The sequence below is a fragment of the Schistocerca serialis genome, chromosome 11, assembly GCF_023864345.2.
Source record: "Schistocerca serialis cubense isolate TAMUIC-IGC-003099 chromosome 11, iqSchSeri2.2, whole genome shotgun sequence".
Taxonomy (NCBI): Eukaryota; Metazoa; Arthropoda; class Insecta; order Orthoptera; family Acrididae; genus Schistocerca; species Schistocerca serialis.
Window position 1 is genome coordinate 7,948,454 of NC_064648.1, and position 18,398 is coordinate 7,966,851.

The following is an 18,398-nucleotide window of genomic DNA, read 5'->3' on the forward strand; positions in this document are numbered from 1 at the left end:
TCTTATTGACGATGAAACAAAGAAATTGCATGGGAATTAAAAACAAAAGGCACAACGCCGACTTAAGTACAAGAAAACTGACTCTTCTTACTGTCTATGATTTGAACCATTCCAGTGACACTAGTTATAGATTCCGATGCTTCACTTCAGGTTCACTGTATCCCTCTGACCTTCTTATTGACGATGATACACTGAATTTCCATCGGAGTTAAATACAAAAGGCACAATGCCGACTTAAGTACAATAAAACTGACCCTTCTTACTGTCTATGTTTTGAACCATTCTTGTGACACTAGTTATAGATTCCGATGCTTCACTTCAGGTTTACTGTATGCTTCTGACCTTCTTATTGACGATAACTCACAATTTTTTGCATCAGAATTAAATACAAAAGGCACAATGCCGACTTAAGTACAAGAAAACTGACTCTTCTTACTGTCTATGTTTTGAACCATTCCTGTGACACTAGTTATTGATTCCGATGCTTCACTTCGGGTTTACTGTATCCCTCTGAGCTTCTTATTGACGTTGAAACACAGAAATTGCATCGGAATTAAATACAAAAAGGACAATGCCGACTTATGTCAAGAAAACTGACTCTACTTACTGTCTATGCTTTGAACCAAACCTGTGACACTAGTTATAGATTCCGATGCTTCACTTCAGGTTTACTGTATACCTCTGACCTTCTTATTGACGATGAAACACAGAAATTGCATCGGAATTAAATACAAAAGGCACAATGCCGACTTAAGTACAAGAAAACTGACTGCTCTTACTGTCTATGTTTTGAACCATTCATGTGACACTAGTTATAGATTCCGATGCTTCACTGCAGGTTTACTGTATCCCTCTGTCCTTGTTATTGACGATGAATCACAGAAATTGCATCGGATTGAATACAAAAGGCACAATGCCGACTTAGGTACAAAAAACTGACTCTTCTTACTGTCTACGTTTTGAACCATTCCTGTGCCACTAATTATAGAATCCGATGATTCACTTTAGGTTCACTATATCCCTCTGACCTTCTTAGTGACGATGAAACACAGAAATTGCATCGGAATTAAATACAAAAGGCACAATGCCGACTTAAGTACAAGAAAACTGACTCTTCTTAAAGTCTATGTTTTGAACCATTCCTGTGACACTAGTTATAGATTCCGATGCTTCACTTCAGGTTTACTGTATCCTTCTGACCTTCTCATTGACGATGAAACACAGAAATTGCATCGGAATTAAATATAAAAGGCACAATGCCGACTTAGGTACAATGAAACTGACTCTTCTTACGGTCTATGTTTTGAACCACTCCTGTGACACTAGTTATAGATTCCGATGCTTCACTTCAGGTTTACTGCATCCCTCTGACTTTCTTATTGACGATGAAACACAGAAATTGCATCGGAATGAAATACGATAGGCACAATACCGACTTAAGTACAAGAAAACTGACTCCTCTTACTGTCTATGTTTTGAACCACTCCTGTGACACTAGTTATAGATTCCGATGCTTCACTTCAGGTTTACTGTATCCCTCTGACCTTCTTATTGACGACAAAACACAGAAATTGCATCGGAAATAAATAGAAAATTCACAATGCCGACTTAAGTACAAGAAAACTGACTCTTCTTACTGTCTATGTTTTGAACCATTCCTGTGACACAAGTTATAGATTCCGATGCTTCACTTCAGGTTTACTGTATGCGTCTGACATTCTTATTGTCGATGAAACACAGAAATTGCATCGGAATTAAATACAATAGGCACAATGCCGACTTAAGTACAAGAAAACTGACTCTTCATACTGTCTATGTTTTGAACCACTCCTGTGACACTAGTTATAGATTCGAAGCCTCACTTCAGGTTTACTGTATCCCTCTGACCTTCTTATTGACGATGAAACACCGAAATTTCATCGGAATTAAATACGAAAGGCACAATGCCGACTTAAGTACAAGACAACTGACTCTTCTTACTGTCTGTGTTTTGAACCATTCCTGTGACTCTAGTTATAGTTTCCGATGCTTCACTTCAGGTTTACTGTATCCCTCTGACCTTCTTATTGACGATAAAACACAGAAATTGCATCGGAATTAAATAGAAAAGGCACAATGCCGACTTAAGTACAAGAAAACTGACTCTTTTTACGGTCTATGTTTGAATCATTCATGTGACACTAGTTATAGATTCCGGTGCTTCACTTCAGGTTTACTGTATCCCTCTGACCTTCTTATTGACGATGAAACACAGAAATTGCATCGGAATTAAATATAAAAGACACAATGCCGACTTAAGTACAAGAAAAGTGACTCTTCTTACTGTCTATGTTTTGAACCATTCTTCTGACACTAGTTATAGATTCCGATGCTTCACTTCAGGTTCACTGTATCCCTCTGACCTTCTTATTGACGATGAAACACAGATATTGGATCGGAATTAAATAGAAAATGCACAATGCCGACTTATGTACAAGAAAACTGACTGTTCTTACTGTCTATGTTTTGAACCATTCCTGTGACACTAGTTATAGATTCCGATGCTTCACTTCAGGTTTACTGTATCCCTCTGACCTTCTTATTGACGATGAAACAAAGAAATTGCATGGGAATTAAAAACAAAAGGCACAACGCCGACTTAAGTACAAGAAAACTGACTCTTCTTACTGTCTATGATTTGAACCATTCCAGTGACACTAGTTATAGATTCCGATGCTTCACTTCAGGTTCACTGTATCCCTCTGACCTTCTTATTGACGATGATACACTGAATTTCCATCGGAGTTAAATACAAAAGGCACAATGCCGACTTAAGTACAATAAAACTGACCCTTCTTACTGTCTATGTTTGAACCATTCTTGTGACACTAATTATAGATTCCGATGCTTCACTTATGGTTTACTGTATGCCTCTGACCTTCTTATTGACGATAACTCACAATTTTTTGCATCAGAATTAAATACTAAAAGGCACAATGCCGACTTAAGTACAAGAAAACTGACTCTTCTTACTGTCTATGTTTTGAACCATTCCTGTGACACTAGTTATTGATTCCGATGCTTCACTTCGGGTTTACTGTATCCCTCTGAGCTTCTTATTGACGATGAAACACAGAAATTGCATCGGAATTAAATACAAAAAGGACAATGCCGACTTATGTCAAGAAAACTGACTCTACTTACTGTCTATGCTTTGAACCATACCTGTGACACTAGTTATAGATTCCGATGCTTCACTTCAGGTTTACTGTATACCTCTGACCTTCTTATTGACGATGAAACACAGAAATTGCATCGGAATTAAATACAAAAGGCACAATGCCGACTAAAGTACAAGAAAACTGACTGCTCTTACTGTCTATGTTCTGAACCATTCATGTGACACTAGTTATAGATTCCGATGCTTCACTGCAGGTTTACTGTATCCCTCTGTCCTTGTTAATGACGATGAAACACAGAAATTGCATCGGATTGAATACAAAAGGCACAATGCCGACTTAGGTACAAAAAACTGACTCTTCTTACTGTCTATGTTTTGAACCATTCCTGTGACACTAATTATAGAATCCGATGATTCACTTTAGGTTCACTATATCACTCTGACCTTCTTAGTGACGATGAAACACTGAAATTGCATCGGAATTAAATACAAAAGGCACAATGCCGACTTAAGTACAAGAAAACTGACTCTTCTTAAAGTCTATGTTTTGAACCATTCCTGTGACACTAGTTATAGATTCCGATGCTTCACTTCAGGTTTACTGTATCCTTCTGACTTTCTCATTGACGATGAAACACAGAAATTGCATCGGAATTAAATATAAAAGGCACAATGCCGACTTTGGTACAATGAAACTGACTCTTCTTACGGTCTATGTTTTGAACCACTCCAGTGACACTAGTTATAGATTCCGATGCTTCACTTCAGGTTTACTGCATCCCTCTGACTTTCTTATTGACGATGAAACACAGAAATTGCATCGGAATTAAATACGATAGGCACAATACCGACTTAAGTACAAGAAAACTGACTCCTCTTACTGTCTATGTTTTGAACCATTCCTGTGACACTAGTTATAGATTCCGATGCTTCACTTCAGGTTTACTGTATGCCTCTGACCTTTTTATTGACGATGAAACACATTAATTGCATCGGAATTAAATACAAAAGGCACAATGCCGACTTAAGTACAAGAAAACTGACTGCTCTTACTGTCTACATTTTGAACCATTCATGTGACACTAGTTATAGATTCCGATGCTTCACTGCAGGTTTACTGTATCCCTCTGTCCTTCTTATTGACGATGAAACACAGAAAATGCATCAGATTGAATACAAAAGGCACAATGCCGACTTAAGTACAAGAAAACTGACTCTTCTCACTGTCTATGCTTTGAACCATTCCTGTGACACTAATTATAGAATCCGATGCTTCACTTTAGGTTCACCATATCCCTCTGACCTTCTTAGTGACGATGAAACACTGAAATTGCATCGGAATTAAATACAAAAGGCACAATGCCGACTTAAGTACAAAAAGTCTGACTCCTCTTACTGACTATGTTTTGAACCATTCCTGTGACACTAGTTATAGATTCCGATGCTTCACTTCAGGTTTACTGTATGCGTCTGACATTCTTATTGTCGATGAAACACAGAAATTGCATCGGAATTAAATACAATAGGCACAATGCCGACTTAAGTACAAGAAAACTGACTCTTCATACTGTCTATGTTTTGAACCACTCCTGTGCACTAGTTATAGTTTCGATGCTTCACTTCAGGTTTACTGTATCCCTCTGACCTTCTTATTGACGATGAAACACCGAAATTTCATCGGAATTAAATACGAAAGGCACAATGCCGACTTAAGTACAAGACAACTGACTCTTCATACTGTCTGTGTTTTGAACCATTCCTGTGACACTAGTTATAGTTTCCGATGCTTCACTTCAGGTTTACTGTATCCCTCTGACCTTCTTATTGACGATAAAACACAGAAATTGCATCGGAATTCAATAGAAAAGGCACAATGCCGACTTAAGTACAAGAAAACTGACTCTTTTTACGGTCTATGTTTGAATCATTCATGTGACACTAGTTATAGATTCCGATGCTTCACTTCAGGTTTACTGTATCCCTCTGACCTTCTTATTGACGATGAAACACAGAAATTTCATCGGAATTAAATACAAAAGGCACAATGCCGACTTAAGTACAAGAAAACTGACTCTTCTTACTGTCTATGCTTTGAACCATTCCTGTGACACTAGTTATAGATTCCGATGGTTCACTTCAGGTTTACTGTATCCCTCTGACCTTCTTATTGACGATGAAACACAGAAATTCCTTCGGAATTTAATACAAAAGGCACAATGCCGACTTAGGTACAAGAAAACTGACTCTTCTTACTGTCTATGTTTTGAACCATTCCTGTGACACTAGTTATAGATTCCGATGCTTCACTTCAAGTTTACTGCTTCCCTCTGACTTTCTTATTGACGATGAAACACAGAAATTGCATCGGAATTAAATACGAAAGGCACAATGCCGACTTAAGTACAAGACAACTGACTCTTCTTACAGTCTGTGCTTTGAACCATTCCTGTGACACTAGTTATAGATTCCGATGCTTCACTTCAGGTTTACTGTATCCCTCAGAGCTTCTTATTGACGATGAAACACAGAAATTGCATCGGAATTAAATACAAAAAGCACAATGCCGACTTATGTCAAGAAAACTGACTCTTCTTACTGTCTATGCTTTGAACCATACCTGTGACACTAGTTATAGATTCCGATGCTTCACTTCAGGTTTACTGTATACCTCTGACCTTCTTATTGACGATGAAACACAGAAATTGCATCGGAATTAAATACAAAAGGCACAATGCCGACTTAAGTACAAGAAAACTGACTCTTCATACTGTCTATGTTTTGAACCACTCCTGTGACACTAGTTATAGATTCGATGCTTCACTCCAGGTTTACTGTATCCCTCTGACCTTCTTATTGACGATGAAACACCGAAATTTCATCGGAATTAAATACGAAAGGCACAATGCCGACTTAAGTACAAGACAACTGACTCTTCTTACTGTCTGTGTTTTGAACCATTCCTGTGACACTAGTTATAGTTTCCGATGCTTCACTTCAGGTTTACTGTATCCCTCTGACCTGCTTATTGACGATGAAACACAGAAATTGCATCGGAATTAAATAGAAAAGGCACAATGCCGACTTAGGTACAAGAAAACTGACTCTTTTTACGGTCTATGTTTGAATCATTCATGTGACACTAGTTATAGATTCCGATGCTTCACTTCAGGTTTACTGTATCCCTCTGACCTTCTTATTGACGATGAAACACTGAAATTGCATCGGAATTAAATATAAAAGACACAATGCCGACTTAAGTACAAGAAAAGTGACTCTTCTTACTGTCTATGTTTTGAACCATTCATGTGACACTAGTTATAGATTCCGATGCTTCACTTCAGGTTTACTGTATCCCTCTGACCTTCTTATTGGCGATGAAACACAGATATTGCATCGGAATTAAATACAAATGGCACAATGACAACTTAAGTACAAGAAAACTGACTCTGCTTACTGTCTATGTTTTGTACCATTCATGTGACACTAGTTATAGATTCCGATGCTTCACTTCAGGTTCACTGTATCCCTCTGACCATCTTATTGACGATGAAACACAGAATTTTTGCATCGGAGTTAAATGCTAAACGTACAATGCCGACTTAAGTACAAGAAAACTAACTCGTCTTTCAGTCTATGTTCTGAACCATTCCTGTGATACTAGTTATAGATTCCGATGCTTCACTTCAGGTTTACTGTATTCCTCTGACCTTCTTATTGACGATGAAACACAGAAATTGAATCGGAAAAAAATACAAAAGGCACAATGCCGACTTAAGTACAAGAAAACTGACTATTCCTACTGTGTATGTTTTGTTCCATTCCTGTGACACTAGTTATAGATTCCGATGCTTCACTTCAGGTTTACTGTATCCCTCTGACCTTCTTATTGACGATGAAACACAGAAATTGCATCGGAATTAAATACAAAAGGCACAATGCCGACTTAAGTACAATAAAACTGACTCTTCTTACTGTCTATGTTTTGAACCATTCCTGTGACACTAGTTATAGATTCCGATGCTTCACTTCAGGTTTACTGTATCCCTCTGACCTTCTCATTGACGATGAAACACAGAAATTACATCGGAATTAAATATAAAAGGCACAATGCCGACTTAGGTACAGTGAAACTGACTCTTCTTACTGTCTATGTTTTGAACAACTCCTGTGACACTAGTTATAGATTCCGATGCTTCACTTCAGGCTTACTGTATACCTCTGACCATCTTATTGACGATGAAACACAGAAATTGCATCGGAAGTAAATACAAAGGGCACAATGCCGACTTGAGTACAAGAAAACTGACTCTTCTTATTGTCTATGTTTTGAACCATTCATGTGACACTAGTTATAGATTCCGATGCTTCACTGCAGGTTTACTGTATGCGTTTGACCTTCTTATTTTCGATGAAACACAGAAATTGCATCGGAATTAAATACAAAAGGCACTATGCCGACTTAAGTACAAGAAAACTGACTCTTCTTACTATCTATGTTTTGAACCACTCCTGTGACACTAGTTATAGATTCCGATGCTTCACATCAGGTTTACTGTATCACTCTGACATTCTTATTGACGATGAAACACAGAAATTGAATCGGAATTAAATACGAAAGGCACAATACCGACTTAAGTACATGAAAACTGACTCTTCTTACTGTCTATGTTTTGAACCATTCCTGTGACACTAGTTATAGATTCCGATGCTTCACTTCAGATTTACTGTATCCCTCTGAGTTTCTTATTGACGATGAAACACAGAAATTGCATCGGAATTAAATACAAAAAGCACAATGCCGACTTATGTCAAGAAAACTGACTCTTCTTACTGTCTATGCTTTGAACCATACCTGTGACACTAGTTACAGATTCAGATGCATCACTTCAGGTTTACTGTATACCTCTGACCATCTTATTGACGATGAAACACAGAAATTGCATCGGAATTAAATACATAAGGCACAATGCCGACTTAAGTACAAGAAAACTGACTCTTCTTATTGTCTATGTTTTGAACCATTCATGTGACACTAGTTATAGATTCCGATGCTTCACTGCAGGTTTACTGTATCTTTCTGACCTTCGTATTGACGATGAAACACAGGAATTGCATCGGATTAAACACAAAAGGCACAATGCCGACTTAAGTACAAGAAAAGTGACTCTTCTTACTGTCTATGCTTTGAACTATTCCTGTGACACTAATTATAGAATCTGAAGCTTCACTTTAGGTTCACTACATCCCTCTGACCTTCTTAGTGACGATGAAACACTGAAATAGCATCGGAATGAAATACAAAAGGCACAATGCCGACTTAAGTACAAGAAAACTGACTCTTCATACTGTCTATGTTTTGAACCACTCCTGTGACACTAGTTACAGATTCGATGCTTCACTCCAGGTTTACTGTATCCCTCTGACCTTCTTATTGACGATGAAACACCGAAATTTCATCGGAATTAAATACGAAAGGCACAATGCCGACTTAAGTACAAGACAACTGACTCTTCTTACAGTCTGTGTTTTGAACCATTCCTGTGACACTAGTTATAGTTTCCGATGCTTCACTTCAGGTTTACTGTATCCCTCTGACCTTCTTATTGACGATGAAACACAGAAATTGCATCGGAATTAAATAGCAAAGGCACAATGCCGACTTAAGTACAAGAAAACTGACTCTTTTTACGGTCTATGTTTGAATTATTCATGTGACACTAGTTATAGATTCCGATGCTTCACTTCAGGTTTACTGTATCCCTCTGACCTTCTTATTGACGATGATACACTGAAATTGCATCGGAATTAAATATAAAAGACACAATGCCGACTTAAGTACAAGAAATGTGACTCTTCTTACTGTCTATGTTTTGAACCATTCATGTGACACTAGTTATAGATTCCGATGCTTCACTTCAGGTTTACTGTATCCCTCTGACCTTCTTATTGGCGATGAAACACAGATATTGCATCGGAATTAAATACAAATGGCACAATGACAACTTAAGTACAAGAAAACTGACTCTTCTTACTGTCTATGTTTTGTACCATTCATGTGACACTAGTTATAGATTCCGATGCTTCACTTCAGGTTCACTGTATCCCTCTGACCTTCTTAGTGACGATGAAACACTGAAATTGCATCGGAATTAAATACAAAAGGCACAATGCCGACTTAAGTACAAGAAAACTGACTCTTCTTAAAGTCTATGTTTTGAACCATTCCTGTGACACTAGTTATAGATTCCGATGCTTCACTTCAGGTTTACTGTATCCTTCTGACCTTCTCATTGACGATGAAACACAGAAATTGCATCGGAATTAAATATAATAGGCACAATGCCGACTTAGGTACAATGAAACTGACTCTTCTTACGGTCTATGTTTTGAACCACTCCTGTGACACTAGTTATAGATTCCGATGCTTCACTTCACGTTTACTGCATCCCTCTGACTTTCTTATTGACGATGAATCACAGAAATTGCATCGGAATTAAATACGATAGGCACAATACCGACTTAAGTACAAGAAAACTGACTCCTCTTACTGTCTATGTTTTGAACCATTCCTGTGACACTAGTTATAGATTCCGATGCTTCACTTCAGGTTTACTGTATCCCTCTGACCTTCTTATTGACGACGAAACACAGAATTTGCATCGGAAATAAATAGAAAATTCACAATGCCGACTTAAGTACAAGAAAACTGACTCCTCTTACTGTCTATGTTTTGAACCATTCCTGTGACACTAGTTATAGATTCCGATGCTTCACTTCAGGTTTACTGTATCCCTCTGACCTTTTTATTGACGATGCAACACATTAATTGCATCGGAATTAAATACAAAAGGCACAATGCCGACTTAAGTACAAGAAAACTGACTGCTCTTACTGTCTACATTTTGAACCATTCATGTGACACTAGTTATAGATTCCGATGCTTCACTGCAGGTTTACTGTATCCCTCTGTCCTTCTTATTGACGATGAAACACAGAAATTGCATCAGATTGAATACAAAAGGCACAATGCCGACTTAAGTACAAGAAAACTGACTCTTCTTACTGTCTATGCTTTGAACCATTCCTGTGACACTAATTATAGAATCCGAAGCTTCACTTTAGGTTCACTACATCCCTCTGACCTTCTTAGTGACGATGAAACACTGAAATTGCATCGGAATTAAATACAAAAGGCACAATGCCGACTTAAGTACAAGAAAACTGACTCTTCATACTGTCTATGTTTTGAACCACTCCTGTGACACTAGTTATAGATTCGATGCTTCACTCCAGGTTTACTGTATCCCTCTGACCTTCTTATTGACGATGAAACACCGAAATTTCATCGGAATTAAATACGAAAGGCACAATGCCGACTTAAGTACAAGACAACTGACTCTTCTTACTGTCTGTGTTTTGAACCATTCCTGTGACACTAGTTATAGTTTCCGATGCTTCACTTCAGGTTTACTGTATCCCTCTGACCTGCTTATTGACGAAGAAACACAGAAATTGCATCGGAATTAAATAGAAAAGGCACAATGCCGACTTAAGTACAAGAAAACTGACTCTTTTTACGGTCTATGTTTGAATCATTCATGTGACACTAGTTATAGATTCCGATGCTTCACTTCAGGTTTACTGTATCCCTCTGACCTTCTTATTGACGATGAAACACAGAAATTGCATCGGAATTAAATACAAAAGGCACAATGCCGACTTAAGTACAAGAAAACTGACTATTCCTACTGTGTATGTTTTGTTCCATTCCTGTGACACTAGTTATAGATTCCGATGCTTCACTTCAGGTTTACTGTATCCCTCTGACCTTCTTATTGACGATGAAACACAGAAATTGCATCGGAATTAAATACAAAAGGCACAATGCCGACTTAAGTACAATAAAACTGACTCTTCTTACTGTCTATGTTTTGAACCATTCCTGTGACACTAGTTATAGATTCCGATGCTTCACTTCAGGTTTACTGTATCCCTCTGACCTTCTCATTGACGATGAAACACAGAAATTACATCGGAATTAAATATAAAAGGCACAATGCCGACTTAGGTACAGTGAAACTGACTCTTCTTACTGTCTATGTTTTGAACCACTCCTGTGACTCTAGTTATAGATTCCGATGCTTCACTTCAGGTTTACTGTATACCTCTGACCATCTTATTGACGATGAAACACAGAAATTGCATCGGAATTAAATACAAAGGGCACAATGCCGACTTGAGTACAAGAAAACTGACTCTTCTTATTGTCTATGTTTTGAACCATTCATGTGACACTAGTTATAGATTCCGATGCTTCACTGCAGGTTTACTGTATCTTTCTGACCTTCTTATTGACGATGAAACACAGAAATTGCATCGGATTAAATACAAAAGGCACAATGCCGACTTAAGTACAAGAAAAGTGACTCTTCTTACTGTCTATGTTTTGAACCATTTCTGTGACACTAGTTATAGAATCCGATGCTTCACTTTTGGTTCACTATATCCCTCTGACCTTCTTATTGGCGATGAAACACGGAAATTGCATCGGAATTAAATACAAAAGGCACAATGCCGACTTTAGTACAAGAAAACTGACTCTTCTTACTGTCTATGATTTGAACCTTTCCTGTGACACTAGTTATAGATTCCGATGCTTCACTTCAGGTTTACTGTATGCGTTTGACCTTCTTATTGTCGATGAAACACAGAAATTGCATCGGAATTAAATACAAAAGGCACTATGCCGACTTAAGTACAAGAAAACTGTCTCTTCTTACTATCTATGTTTTGAACCACTCCTGTGACACTAGTTATAGATTCCGATGCTTCACATCAGGTTTACTGTATCCCTCTGACATTCTTATTGACGATGAAACACAGAAATTGAATCGGAATTAAATACGAAAGGCACAATACCGACTTAAGTACATGAAAACTGACTCTTCTTACTGTCTATGTTTTGAACCATTCCTGTGACACTAGTTATAGATTCCGATGCTTCACTTCAGATTTACTGTATCCCTCTGAGTTTCTTATTGACGATGAAACACAGAAATTGCATCGGAATTAAATACAAAAAGCACAATGCCGACTTATGTCAAGAAAACTGACTCTTCTTACTGTCTATGCTTTGAACCATACCTGTGACACTAGTTACAGATTCAGATGCATCACTTCAGGTTTACTGTATACCTCTGACCATCTTATTGACGATGAAACACAGAAATTGCATCGGAATTAAATACATAATGCACAATGCCGACTTAAGTACAAGAAAACTGACTCTTCTTATTGTCTATGTTTTGAACCATTCATGTGACACTAGTTATAGATTCCGATGCTTCACTGCAGGTTTACTGTATCTTTCTGACCTTCGTATTGACGATGAAACACAGGAATTGCATCGGATTAAACACAAAAGGCACAATGCCGACTTAAGTACAAGAAAAGTGACTCTTCTTACTGTCTATGCTTTGAACCATTCCTGTGACACTAATTATAGAATCCGAAGCTTCACTTTAGGTTCACTACATCCCTCTGACCTTCTTAGTGACGATGAAACACTGAAATTGCATCGGAATTAAATACAAAAGGCACAATGCCGACTTAAGTACAAGAAAACTGACTCTTCATACTGTCTATGTTTTGAACCACTCCTGTGACACTAGTTATAGATTCGATGCTTCACTCCAGGTTTACTGTATCCCTCTGACCTTCTTATTGACGATGAAACACCGAAATTTCATCGGAATTAAATATAAAAGACACAATGCCGACTTAAGTACAAGAAATGTGACTCTTCTTACTGTCTATGTTTTGAACCATTCATGTGACACTAGTTATAGATTCCGATGCTTCACTTCAGGTTTACTGTATCCTTCTGACCTTCTTATTGGCGATGAAACACAGATATTGCATCGGAATTAAATACAAATGGCACAATGACAACTTAAGTACAAGAAAACTGACTCTTCTTACTGTCTATGTTTTGTACCATTCATGTGACACTAGTTATAGATTCCGATGCTTCACTTCAGGTTCACTGTATCCCTCTGACCATCTTATTGACGATGAAACACAGACATTGCATCGGAGTTAAATGCTAAACGTACAATGCCGACTTAAGTACAAGAAAACTAACTCTTCTTTCAGTCTATGTTTTGAACCATTCCTGTGATACTAGTTATAGAATCCGATGCTTCACTTCAGGTTTACTGTATTCCTCTGACCTTCTTATTGACGATGATACACAGAAATTGAATCGGAATTAAATACAAATGGCACAATGCCGACTTAAGTACAAGAAAACTGACTATTCCTACTGTGTATGTTTTGTTCCATTCCTGTGACACTAGTTATAGATTCCGATGCTTCACTTCAGGTTTACTGTATCCCTCTGACCTTCTTATTGACGATGAAACACAGAAATTGCATCGGAATTAAATACAAAAGGCACAATGCCGACTTAAGTACAATAAAACTGACTCTTCTTACTGTCTATGTTTTGAACCATTCCTGTGACACTAGTTATAGATTCCGATGCTTCACTTCAGGTTTACTGTATCCCTCTGACCTTCTCATTGACGATGAAACACAGAAATTACATCGGAATTAAATATAAAAGGCACAATGCCGACTTAGGTACAGTGAAACTGACTCTTCTTACTGTCTATGTTTTGAACCACTCCTGTGACACTAGTTATAGATTCCGATGCTTCACTTCAGGTTTACTGTATACCTCTGACCATCTTATTGACGATGAAACACAGAAATTGCATCGGAATTAAATACAAAAGGCACAATGCCGACTTGAGTACAAGAAAACTGACTCTTCTTATTGTCTATGTTTTGAACCATTCATGTGACACTAGTTATAGATTCCGATGCTTCACTGCAGGTTTACTGTATCTTTCTGACCTTCTTATTGACGATGAAACACAGAAATTGCATCGGATTAAATACAAAAGGCACAGTGCCGACTTAAGTACAAGAAAAGTGACTCTTCTTACTGTCTATGTTTTGAACCATTTCTGTGACACTAGTTATAGAATCCGATGCTTCACGTTTGGTTCACTATATCCCTCTGACCTTCTTATTGGCCATGAAACACGGAAATTGCATCGGAATTAGATACAAATGGCACAATGCCGACTTTAGTACAAGAAAACTGACTCTTCTTACTGTCTATGATTTGAACCTTTCCTGTGACACTAGTTATAGATTCCGATGCTTCACTTCAGGTTTACTGTATGCGTTTGACCTTCTTATTGTCGATGAAACACAGAAATTGCATCGGAATTAAATACAAAAGGCACTATGCCGACTTAAGTACAAGAAAACTGACTCTTCTTACTGTCTATGTTTTGAACCACTCCTGTGACACTAGTTATAGATTCCGATGCTTCACATCAGGTTTACTGTATCCCTCTGACATTCTTATTGACGATGAAACACAGAAATTGAATCGGAATTAAATACGAAAGGCACAATACCGACTTAAGTACATGAAAACTGACTCTTCTTACTGTCTATGTTTTGAACCATTCCTGTGACACTAGTTATAGATTCCGATGCTTCACTTCAGATTTACTGTATCCCTCTGAGTTTCTTATTGACGATGAAACACAGAAATTGCATCGGAATTAAATACAAAAAGCACAATGCCGACTTATGTCAAGAAAACTGACTCTTCTTACTGTCTATGCTTTGAACCATACCTGTGACACTAGTTACAGATTCAGATGCATCACTTCAGGTTTACTGTATACCTCTGACCATCTTATTGACGATGAAACACAGAAATTGCATCGGAATTAAATACATAAGGCACAATGCCGACTTAAGTACAAGAAAACTGACTCTTCTTATTGTCTATGTTTTGAACCATTCATGTGACACTAGTTATAGATTCCGATGCTTCACTGCAGGTTTACTGTATCTTTCTGACCTTCGTATTGACGATGAAACACAGGAATTGCATCGGATTAAACACAAAAGGCACAATGCCGACTTAAGTACAAGAAAAGTGACTCTTCTTACTGTCTATGTAGTGAACCATTCCTGTGACACTAGTTATAGAATCCGATGCTTCACTTTTGGTTCACTATATCCCTCTGACCTTCTTATTGGCGATGAAACACTGAAATTGCATCGGAATTAAATACAAAAGGCACAATGCCGACTTTAGTACAAGAAAACTGACTCTTCTTACTGTCTATGATTTGAACCATTCCTGTGACACTAGTTATAGATTCCGATGCTTCACTTCAGGTTTACTGTATGCGTTTGACCTTCTTATTGTCGATGAAACACAGAAATTGCATCGGAATTAAATACAAAAGGCACAATGCCGACTTAAGTACAAGAAAACTGACTGCTCTTAATGTCTATGTTTTAAACCATTCATGTGACACTAGTTATAGATTCCGATGCTTCACTGCAGGTTTACTGTATCCCTCTGTCCTTCTTATTGACGATGAAACACAGAAATTGCATCAGATTGAATACAAAAGGCACAATGCCGACTTAAGTACAAGAAAACTGACTCTTCTTACTGTCTATGATTTGAACCATTCCTGTGACACTAATTATAGCACCCGATGCTTCACTTTAGGTTCACTATATCCCTCTGACCATCTTAGTGACGATGAAACACTGAAATTGCATCGGAATTAAATACAAAAGGCACAATGCCGACTTAAGTACAAAAAGACTGACTCTTCTTACTGACTATGTTTGAACCATTCCTGTGACACTAGTTATAGATTCCGATGCTTCACTTCAGGTTTACTGTATGCGTCTGACCTTCTTATTGTCGATGAAACACAGAAATTGCATCGGAATTAAATACAAAAGGCACAATGCCGACTTAAGTACAAGAAAACTGACTCTTCATACTGTCTATGTATTGAACCACTCCTGTGACACTAGTTATAGATTCCGATGCTTCACATCAGGTGCACTGTATCCCTCTGACCTTCTTATTGACGATGAAAGACAGAAATTGCATCGGAATTAAATACGAAAGGCACAATGCCGACTTAAGTACAAGACAACTGACTCTTCTTACTGTCTGTGTTTTGAACCATTCCTGAGACACTAGTTATAGATTCCGATGCTTCACTTCAGGTTTACTGTATCCCTCTGACCTTCTTATTAACGATGAAACACAGAAATTGCATCGGAATTAAATTGAAAATGCACAATGCCGACTTAAGTACAAGATAACTGAATCTTCTTACTGTCTATGTTTTGAACCATTCCTGTGACACTAGTTATAGATTCCGATGTTTCCCTTCAGGTTTACTGTATCCCTCTGACCTTCATATTGACGATGAAACATAGAAATTGCATCGGAATTAAATAGTGGAAGCACAATGCCGACGTAAGTACATGAAAACAGCCTCTCCAAACAGTCTATGTTATAAACCCTTCCTGTGACACTAGTTATAGATTCCGATGCTTCACTTCAGGTTTACTGTATCCCTCTGACCTTCTTATTGACGATGAAACACAGATATTGCATCGGAATTAAATACAAAATGCACAATGCCGACTTAAGTACAAGAAAACTGACTCTTCTTACTGTTTATGTTTTCAACCATTCCTGTGACTCTAGTTATAGATTCCGATGCTTCACTTCAGTTTTACTGTATCCCTCTGACATTCGTATAGACGATGAAACACAGAAATAGCATCGGAATTAAATACAAAAGGCACAATGCCGACTTAAGTACAAGAAAACTGGATCTTCTTACTGTCTATGTTTGAACCATTCCTGTGACTCTAGTTATAGATTCCGATGCTTCACTTCAGGTTCACTGTATCCCTCTGACCTTCTTATTGACGATGAAACACTGATATTGCATCGGAATTAAATACAAAAGGCACGATGCCGACTGAAGTACAAGAGAACTGACTCTTCTTACTGTCTATGTTTTGAACCATTCCTGATTTACTAGTTATAGATTCCGATGCTTCACTTCAGGTTCACTGTATCCCTCTGACCTTCTTATTGACGATGAAACACAGAAATTGCATCGGAATTAAATACAAATGGCGCAACGCCGACTTAAGTACAAGAAAACTGACTCTTCTTACTGTCTATGTTTTGAACCATTCATGTGACACTAGTTATAGATTCCGATGCTTTACTCCAGGTTTAATTTATCCCTCTGACCTTCTTATTGACGATGAAACACAGACATTGCATCGGAAATAAATACAAAATGCGCAATACCGACTTAAGTACATGAAAACTGACTCTTATTACTGTCTATGTTTTGAACCATTCCTGTGACACTAGTTGTAGATTCCGATGCTTCACTTCTGGTTTACTGTATCCCTCTGAGCTTCTTATTGACGATGAAACACAGAAATTGCATCGGAATTAAATACAAAAAGCACAATGCCGACTTATGTCAAGAAAACTGACTCTTCTTACTGTCTATGCTTTGAACCATACCTGTGACACTAGTTATAGATTCCGATGCTTCACTTCAGGTTTACTGTATACCTCTGACCTCCTTATTGACGATGAAACACAGAAATTGCATCAGAATTAAATACAAAAGGCATAATGCCGACTTAAGTACAAGAAAACTGACTGCTCTTAATGTCTATGTTTTAAACCATTCATGTGACACTAGTTATAGATTCCGATGCTTCACTGCAGGTTTACTGTATCCCTCTGACCTTCTTATTGACGATGAAACACAGAAATTGCATCGGAATTAAATACAAAAGGCACAATGCCGACTTAAGTACAAGAAAACTGACTCTTCATACTGTCTATGTATTGAACTACTCCTGTGACACTAGTTATAGATTCCGATGCTTCACATCAGGTTTACTGTATCCCTCTGACCTTCTTATTGACGATGAAACACAGAAATTGCATCGGAATTAAATACGAAAGGCACAATGCCGACTTAAGTACAAGACAAGTGACTCTTCTTACTCTCTGTGTTTTGAACCATTCCTGAGACACTAGTTATAGATTCCGATGCTTCACTTCAGGTTTACTGTATCCCTCTGACCTTCTTATTGACGATGAAACACAGAAATTGCATCGGAATTAAATAGAAAATGCACAATGCCGACTTAAGTACAAGAAAACTGAATCATCTTACTGTCTATGTTTTGAACCATTCCTGTGACACTAGTTATAGATTCCGATGTTTCACTTCAGGTTTACTGTATCCCTCTGACCTTCTTATTGACGATGAAACATAGA